This window comes from Micromesistius poutassou, assembly GCF_964030765.1.
Source record: "Micromesistius poutassou genome assembly, chromosome: 13".
In the NCBI taxonomy this organism is placed as follows: domain Eukaryota; kingdom Metazoa; phylum Chordata; class Actinopteri; order Gadiformes; family Gadidae; genus Micromesistius; species Micromesistius poutassou.
In genome coordinates this window covers 6244222-6253916 of record NC_140283.1, presented here as the reverse complement: position 1 = coordinate 6253916, position 9695 = coordinate 6244222, and the positions used below count along the sequence as shown (strand labels likewise).

At 40.9% G+C, this 9695-nt stretch overlaps 5 non-coding genes across 5 annotated transcripts; all 5 read right to left on the bottom strand.

The window, feature by feature from the left end:
• Window positions 1–2016: 2016 nt before the first annotated feature.
• Window positions 2017–2088, bottom strand: AC3HAE_027817 (transfer RNA proline (anticodon AGG)). Its single transcript has one exon. It is a non-coding gene; the product is annotated as a tRNA-Pro (tRNA).
• A 3204-nt stretch (window positions 2089–5292) lies between these two features.
• On the bottom strand, window positions 5293–5364 carry AC3HAE_027835 (transfer RNA proline (anticodon UGG)). The gene has a single exon. It is a non-coding gene; the product is annotated as a tRNA-Pro (tRNA).
• Window positions 5365–6241: 877 nt separating this feature from the next.
• On the bottom strand, window positions 6242–6313 carry AC3HAE_027833 (transfer RNA proline (anticodon AGG)). Its single transcript has one exon. It is a non-coding gene; the product is annotated as a tRNA-Pro (tRNA).
• A 1153-nt stretch (window positions 6314–7466) lies between these two features.
• AC3HAE_027832 (transfer RNA proline (anticodon AGG)) lies at window positions 7467–7538 on the bottom strand. The gene has a single exon. It is a non-coding gene; the product is annotated as a tRNA-Pro (tRNA).
• A 1094-nt stretch (window positions 7539–8632) lies between these two features.
• Window positions 8633–8704, bottom strand: AC3HAE_027828 (transfer RNA proline (anticodon AGG)). Its single transcript has one exon. It is a non-coding gene; the product is annotated as a tRNA-Pro (tRNA).
• Window positions 8705–9695: the final 991 nt, after the last annotated feature.

Genomic DNA, 9695 nt, shown 5'->3' with positions numbered 1-9695 from the left:
CCCTGACTGTGTCCTCACCTGGTCCATACAACCCTTTTGCCTGTCGTTCGGTCTGTCTGTGAGCTCATAATTAGCATACGAGCCCATTAGTTAAAAGTCTACTGACAACACAGATTTAATATAACATGTAACCTGTGGCTCCGCCAATAGATGGCGCTCGACGGGTGGCACAGTACAGCTGCGGGAACTGATTAGCTGTGATGAGAAGACCACAGCAGAGTGACCGAATGGTAAACATAAACCTTGTGATGTAAACTTATGATATGTCCACAGGTTGTGGGCATATCTAAGGTGGACATACCTTAGTGATGTTTAGAAGCTTTTATTTCATTGTAAATCGCTAAACTAAAGAGCTAAAAGCCTCTCTTGTTTACTAATTGATACGATTGGGGCGAGGCTTAATGGCGTTTATTTGGAGGGCACATGGTTAGATTTAAGCATGCTTTATTTGAAGAATATATAAGCTATAGGGCAGGCTGTGATTTTATTGCTAACATTATTGGAATAACTATTGATCAGCATTGACTTCAGATATGTCGATTATTTCAAGATATTAGAGTTATGTTTAAGGGTTATGTATGTTTAATGCTAAAGGGATTTGAAATTAGAGTTTATACTTACTACCATACTTAAAAGGAAATAGGTTTAAGAAATATTCCAAATAAGAGAGACAGCACCGAGACAGGAAAAAAAGAATCCTCTTCGAGACCACTTACTTACCTGTTTCAAATTTTTGTGTGAATAATAACCCTAATTATTTGTAATGATCAAAAAGAAAGTACAGTGCAACAACACTGTAGAATCAAATTGGGCCATATTGTTTACTTTAAGTATAGCCTTTTCACTTAAAAGTCCCATAAAGCTGAAGTGAATGAAAACGGTGAGATGGATCACCGGATCATTTGATGATCAACCTTTGCTTGCTCTTAGTGATGGCTGTACCAGGCGTCCAGCTGAAATAGTTGAGCAGATCGCTCGAACTGGGCTGTGTGGTCTGACCAACGCTTGGAGGTAGACAGGGGCAGTTCCATTGACCGGTGGAGGTCACGGAAAAGAGGGGGTCACGTTGGATAATTTTGTTAGGTTGAACATGAAGCGTGTTGCAGCTTTATGGATACGCTGCAAAGGTTTGATGACAATGGCAGGGAGTCCAGCCAGGGGTGGGTGGTCTAGGTGGGAGATGACGAGCGCTTGGACCAGGAGCTGAGCTGCTTCCCTCGTGAGGAAGGGCCGGATCCTGCGGATGTTGTAGAGGGCAAATCTGCAGGATCGGCCCACCACGGTGATGCTCGGTGCTGCATATAGCTAGCTTAGTAAAGTCATCACAGGTTTCAGTGGGTTGTTACCATGGGGATAACAACTCATTCTCAATGAAACCCCTACCCCCTCCTTCTCGCGAATAATAGTACTCTAAGCTCGATTTTTTTTATTCCCGTGTTCAAATTCCAGCTGAAACAAGTTCACTGGCACTTTAAGTTTGAGCTTGCTGCTGGGGCACCCAAATATCCAGTCTGCGATCAAGAAAGTTCTAACTTATCTGTTTTTTGTCAGAGAGACATTGTTTCTCTGGCCATAATGGCACTATTAATATCAGTGACAGCTTTTTGTCTCATCCATGATCAGGGAAAATAAGCTGAAATACATTAAGCAACATGAGCGGCCACAGATATAGCACAGTGCAATATCTCTGCTTTATCTATCTGACAGATATCATTCTCCCAAGTAAATGCCAATACGATGGTAGAGAACAATTGATGGAAAAGTTTCACATCCCCTTGTTTAAATTTCTTTCCCCTTGTTTGGCCACCATACTCGTCATACAGTAGGACACCCTTCATGGCTGCTTGCAACTATATTTTCAATTTGTTTAACCATAATGAAGCCATCATAACTGCATTATATAGTGCCATGGACAGTGTTCTAGACATTAAGAAAGAAAGATGTACGTGTTTAACATAGTTCAGTGTTTGAACTATGAAACTGCCATCCATCACCTTCTACTGATGCAAAAGATGAGGGCTCGTCCGGGATTTGAACCCGGGACCTCTCGCACCCTAAGCGAGAATCATGCCCCTAGACCAACGAGCCACATAGGTGGGGCTGTTACTTGTTTAAAACTCACTTTGTTTTGCTCATCTCTGCTCTGTGATTCGACTTTTATAACTGCTGATGTGGCAAGCTGGCCATTACGTCAAACAGCACCCCCTGGTGGTTATAGTATAATAGTGTTACGATACTCTGTTCTGGCAAGATGGATGGGCTTTCTCCACCATCACACATGTTAAATGCTGTTTCGTTTGCTGTCTATTTGGCTCTGATGGTCAAGTTATAGTTGTTCCATAGAGACATCCTATGGGAAATGTATGCATCCATATATTCTTATACTGAAATTGTACATTCTTTAAGAAGTCTAAAATAACTAATTGGGTTTGCAGAGGTATTTCATTCTGGCCAAAGACCATTAATGTGATAGTATGCTGATCACTGTCTCATACTTCGTTATTATCATATCAGGAGTAAACTGGTGACCATAAAGAGTAATGTTGCTGTAAAAGGAAAGTAGGTTTTGAGCATTAACTAGGTATTTTAGGTATTTTAGGTATTAAGTATCAAATAAAAACACAATGAAAAGACAAAGCATGAAATAGCTCTTTGATCTTAAAAATATGTTGAAAGCATATTGGTAAGAATTTTATGTGGTAGAGCTCAGGGTACAAATCTGTGGTTGCTGGCACGGGGCAGCTGCCGGGGACGCTGGGGTAAAGTCCAGGCCTTGAAGACCACCTCTGCTCTGTCCCCCTCGTAGTGTGCGCCCCCCCTGACGTGTGGTCGGGATACACCGGACGGCTGCACGCTGGTTCGGGTGCAGAGCTCCACCTCCGCCTGTTCCACCTGGTCCAGAGCCGCACCGAGGGTCCGGGGCCTGGTGAGGCGGACATGCTGCCACAGACACTCTGGTGCAAGTCCTCGTAGGAAGGCGTGTAGGGCCAGTTTCCTACCTAGCAGCGGCGGGAACCTGGGGGTACCCACGCTGGGCGCAGAGCTGGACGTCTGCGGCGTAAGCCCTCCAGGCACTGCCTCTCCTGCCTGGCCAGTTGCTTCCTGCTCTCTATCACTGAAAGCCCGATGCCCGAAACGCCTCTCTAGCGCCCTGGTTAGGGCCTGGAGGTCCCGCTGTTCCACTGGGGCCAGGTCGAGGAGCACCTGTACTGCCGTCCCCTCCAACGCCAGGGCCAGCTGGGGGGCCAACCCCCCCCCCCCCACCGTGCCCCAGCCGCAGTGTAACGCAGTGAGCCGGAACTTCACCAGGTAAGGCTCTAAACTTTGGCAGTTTTGCCAGCGTCCTGGCCACCAGGGGTCGGTCGACCCCCGCCGGCACTTGGGACGCGACCTTGACGCCCATCGTTGCCCCAATATATCATATTAATTAGCCTTTGGTTTATTATATAATATAAAGTATACGGTATTAGGCTAATAGTAGCCTATATTTTTTTGAAATAAAATGCGCAGCTGACATGAACGAACGTGCACATTGTCAACTAGGCCTGGGCGATATGGCTGAACGACATATCACGATATAACTTGATCATATTGATCGATATCGATAACTATTGATCATTTGAATGACCTAAAAAGACTAGGAATTACCATGCTGGATTTAAACACTTCTGTTTAACACTTAATATGACTTTCCACTGTTCTTCATTGATAAATACTCCAATGTCGATACAACAATGAAAAACACTCAAATATTGTAAATAAGTATGGAACCGTGTTTGTGTAACAAGCCAAGCTGCTAGATTTGGTGGTCCAGTCTCTTATTGATATATATTGAACATGCTTTATATTGATATTGATCAAAAGTCTATCACGATACGATAATTTATTGATTTATTGCCCAGGCCTATTGTCGACACACATATATATACTGTGTATATATATATACTGTATATATATATATATATATATATATATATATATGTATATATATATACATCAGTGGTATTCCGTGCTGCATATGCTTGCGAAATATGCTGCAACAGCTGCCTTGTAGAGAGAGGGAGAGCGTGTACCAGGTGTGTTCTGGGGCAGAATTTGGTCTTTCTGATGCAATGCAGGAATTTCCCGCATTAAAATTGATCAATTTGCGGGAATCGATTTAAATTATGTGCAATATCTGCAATCCCGCACTGAAATTCAGGCCCTGATATCCAGTGTGAAAGCCACATTGCAATTACATCTCCAGGAATTTGAAGGTAATAGACACTACTTTTAAATACTCCACTAATATAGAAAGAGAATGACTTCATTTAAATATATTCAGATACAAAATGATCTCAAGCAAATCGAAACGATACAATCCATCTATTCAAGCTGTTGAGTACATGGGATAATATAATTCAGATAAATCTATAAATTGTTCTCTACCAGCTTACTGGCATTTACTTGGGAGAATGATATAAACTTATCTGAATTATGTCAAAGAGCCATTGTTTCTCTGGCCATGATGGCACTATTAATATCAGTGACAGCTTTTCCTCTCATCCATTGAGGAAATCATTGTGCAATATCTCTGCTATATCTGTCTGACTACCCTAACATTGCGTCAAAAACACGTAGTCTAATAAGAGGAGACTCCATAGTATACCCGTGCGAAATTTCAAGTCTATATCTGAAAATAAAAATGTGGATGCATTTGTTTGAAGTTGCCCTCCTGCACGGCGGCCTCTCTCCAGCTGGGCCTTAAAGCGGTACACACGTAATTTTGCAAACGTCCGTTAACAGTGGATTTTGACACAGTATGCTTTAGAAACATGGTTGGTGATTGTTTTGATATGTACTTCCGGTCAACCCGTTTTTAAGGCATACCAATACCATTTTACAATATCGACCAGGCTCAACATACCTCCACTATTTCTCAAAATATAGTCTAATCTACCCTGTTCAGCCAATATGTCGATGTAGTGCCGTTGTATTGTGTTAGCCTCATGATCATGGGGATGTTGGTTTAAGTCCAACCTCAACCAACCATTCTGTGTGCCGTGTCTTTACATCAAATAATGTAATCATAAGGCCACCATACTTGTCATACAGTAGGACCCCGTCATGGCTGCTTGCAACTATATTTCAATGAATTTTTATGAACACCATAAAGAAGCCATCAGAACTGCATGATATAGTGCCATGGACAGTGTTCTAGACATTAAGAAAGAAAAATATATTGGTTTAACATAGTTCAGTGTTTGAAATATGGAACTGCCATCCATCACCTTCTACTGATGCAAAAGATGAGGGCTCGTCCGGGATTTGAACCCGGGACCTCTCGCACCCAAAGCGAGAATCATGCCCCTAGACCAACGAGCCTCATTGGTGGGGCTGTTACTTGTGTAAAACTCACTTGGATAGCTCATCTCTGCTCTGTGATTTTGTTTTTAGAACTGCTGATGTGGCAAGCTGGCCATTACGTCAAACAGCACCCCCTGGTGGTTATAGTATAATAGTGTTACGATACTCTGTTCTGGCAAGATGGATGGGCTTTCTCCACCATCACACATGTTAAATGCTGTTTAGTTTGCTGTCTATTTGGCTCTGATGGTCAAGTTATAGTTGTTCCATAGAGTCATCCTATGGGAAATGTATGCATCAATATATACTTAGATTTATAGGGGCGGAATACTCAAATTGTACATTCTTTAAGAAACTTAAAATAACTATAGGCTTACAGAGGTATTTCATTCTGGCTAATGGCCATTCATTTGATACTATGCTGATCATTATCTCATACTTTGATATTATCATATCAGGACTGGAGTAAACTGCTGGTGACCATAAAGAGTGATGTTGATGTAAAAGGAAAGTAGGTTTTGAGTATTCGTCAACCTATTAACCATGTATTAACTAGGTATTTTAGGTATTAATTATCAAATAAAAACACAATGAAAAGATTAAGCATGAAATAGCTCTTTGATCTTAAAGATATGTTGAGAGCATATTGGTAAGAATTGTATGTGGTTGAGCTCAGGGTACAAATCTGAAAGTCAATGAATAACAGCAAACTTTTCCCCTAAATGTCTTTCCCACATTTTTGTTTGCAGGCTCCAGGGCATTTAAGGAGCAAGTGAGCATAGTGTAATAAGTGACAGTCTTTCTTTCTCATTCTGTCCTTCAACTTAAAATATGGGGACCTTTTGTTGCATGTTCAAGATCTATTCTCTTGGGGGAGGTAAAAAAATGAACCACCGGGCTCGTCCGGGATTTGAACCCGGGACCTCTCGCACCCTAAGCGAGAATCATGCCCCTAGACCAACGAGCCACATATTTAGCTGCTAAACTTTGTCTATACAGATGGAACCTGTAGTTTAAACCCCACAACTGGTGATGTGGCTGACTGAAGGCTCAGAGGTCTCTTGTCCAACAGCACCCTCTGGTGGACTCAGTGTTACTACTAGTACTACTATTTACAAATTGTGAATTTAAAACGAAACAAAGCATAGCAAAGAAAGGTGTGCTTGGCTACTCATAGCATGTACTTTATTTGATTCTTTATTCAATTGTTGATGAAAAAAGCTATTTCAGATTTTGAATGGGAACGCGGGAACGCGAGTTCCACTCCCATGGCTGCCACAATATATTATATTAATTAGCCTTCGGTTTATTATATTATATAAAGTATATTAGGCTAATTGTAGCCTATATTTTCTATTGACTAGGTTAACCCCTTCCACTTTTACAACAAAACTAGCTAGGGTAAGATGCTACACAATGCATTTACTATTTTTAAGTGCACGGACGTACAACATACAAGAGGGTTGTGGGGGGGGGAGGGGGGGGTAAGTGGGGAGGCTGTGTCTAGTTGAACTCTAATGTTTGTGGTGCAGCATATAGGTAGCTTTAGTAAAGTCGTTTAAAAAAAAAAACTGTCACAGGTTTCAGTGGGTTGTTACCATGGGGATAACAACTCATTCTCAATGAGACCCCTACCCCCTCCTTCTCGTGAATAATTGAACTCTAAGCCCAAAACTTTTTTCTTTTACTCCCCAGTGTTCAAATTCCAGCTGAAACAAGGGGTTCACTTGCTACTACTCACATTTTTAGTCAGTCACTATTAATATCAGTGACAGCTTTTCCTCTCATCCATGATCGAGGAAATCATGCTGAAATACATAGAGTAACATGAGCGGCCACAGATATAGCAGAGTGAAATATCTCTGCTTTATCTATCTGACAGATATCATTCTCCCAAGTAAAAGCCTGTACGATGGTAGAGAACAATTGATGGAAAACCTTCACATCCCCTTGTTTCAATTTGTTTTTATGAACACCATAAAGAAACCATCAGAACTGCATGATATAGTGCCATGGACAGTGTTCTAGACATTAAGAAAGAAAGATGTACGGGTTTAACATAGTTCAATGTTTCAACTATGAAACTGCCATCCATCACCTTCTACTGATGCAAAAGATGAGGGCTCGTCCGGGATTTGAACCCGGGACCTCTCGCACCCTAAGCGAGAATCATGCCCCTAGACCAACGAGCCACATTGGGAGGGTTGTAACTTGTTTAAAACACACGTGGCTTTTCATCTCTGCTCTGTGATTTGCTTTTTAGAACTGCTGATGTGGCAAGCTGGCCATTACGTCAAACAGCACCCCCTGGTGGTTACAGTATAATAGTGTTCCTATACTGATAGATAGATAGATAGATAGATAGATAGATAGATAGATAGAATACAATCATAAATACAAAAATACAATCACGAGGTAAGGGCAAATATTGAAATTAAAAACAGTACAATATGCAAACACTATACACTATATACACAATAAGATGCTTAGCAGTTCCAGGATGATATTAAATAATATTAAATACTGAGCAAAATGGAACTTAGTGGATTATATTCTATTCTATTCTATTCTGGCAAGATGGATGGGCTTTCTCTACCATCACACATGTGAAATGCTGTTTAGTTTGCTGCTTACTTGGCTCTGATGGTCAAGTTATAGTTGTTACATAGAGATAACCTATGGGAAATGTTTGCATCCATATATTCTTAGAATTATAGGGGCAGAATACTGAAATTGTACATTCTTTAAGAAACCTAAAAGAACTGTAATTGGGTGTGCAGAGGTATTTCATTCTGGTACGATGCTGATCACTGTCTCATACTTTGATATTATCATATCAGGAGTAAACTGGTAACCATAAAGAGTGATGTTGCTGTTAAAGGAAAGTAGGTTTTAGGTATTCGTCAACCTGTTATTAGCCATGTATTAACTAGGTATTTTAGGTATTAATTATCAAATGAAGACACAATACAAAGATGAAGCATGAAATGAAAGCATCAAAAATATGTTGAAAGCATGTTTGCTAGAATTTTATGTGGTAGAGCTCAGGGTACAAATCTGAAAGTCCTTGAATAACAGCAAACTTTGGAGCATTTATCTTTAGCAGATGTTCCCCTAAATGTCTGACCCATATTTTTGTTTGCAGGCTCCAGGGCATTTAAGGAGCAAGTGAGCATAGTGTAATAAGTGACAGTCTTTCTTTCTCATTCAGTCTTTCAGCTTATTTGGGGACCTTTTGTTAGCGTATTCAAGATCTCTTCTCTTGGAGGTAAAAAAGTTAAATAATGGGCTCGTCCGGGATTTGAACCCGGGACCTCTCGCACCCTAAGCGAGAATCATGCCCCTAGACCAACGAGCCACCTATCAAGCTGTCAAACTTTGTCTATACAGATGAAACCTGTAGTTTAAACCCCACAACTGGTGATGTGGCTGACTGAAGGCTCAGAGGTCTCTTGTCCAACAGCACCCTCTGGTGGACTCAGTGTTACTACTAGTACTACTATTTACAAACTGAATTTAAAAATATATATATTTCAGATTTTTAATGGGAGTTTAACTAAATAATTGACGACCTTGCAGCCTCCTCCAGCCTGTTGTACTATTCCTGATCCAAATAACATATTTGGTTCAAATCAAGTGACGGCAATTTCAGGAACCATTGTACAACCTTTAAGATGACTCATCTTATTGTGTTTTGTGGGTTTGCTTATCCTACTTTTGCAATAAAAGGGTCTAATGTTGGATAAGGATTTATTTGTTTTACTTATCATTTAGCTAATTTGAATGATGATGAGTGATCTCATGCACAACATATGGGTGTGTTATTATAATTCAAACTGAACTGGAAAAATGTATTCATATTTTGCTTTGAGTGTGTTACTTTGGAACCGGATGTTTCTGAAGGTAAAGGGCAGTGCTCAACTGGGATTCTAATTCAGTACCAGTGGTGGCAATTTATTTTTGGTCACCTCAAGTAGCAATACCACCAGTATCCACTAGACAGCAACATAAGTTATTTAGGCTACCGTTTTTGTTGACAGCTACATCCAGGAGTTCATTGTAAATATCCTGAATACAATAATTACAAGTACATTACATTGCAATCATTGTAAGCTTCAGAAAGAGCGAGTGCCAGCGTTGAATGCATACCCTACGAGACAAGTGCCAAGCTGGGAGCCTAGTTTCACGTCGCCCAGAGTTAAACTATAACCGTTTTCACACATGTCCTCCGTCTTTTCTCTGCATTTGTATATCAGGAGGTCCGACCGTGAGGGTCATTCACACTTGATGCCCGATATGCGGACATCGGTGTCGCTTAGACATCAGTAGAATCAACGGGGGGTTTAGGA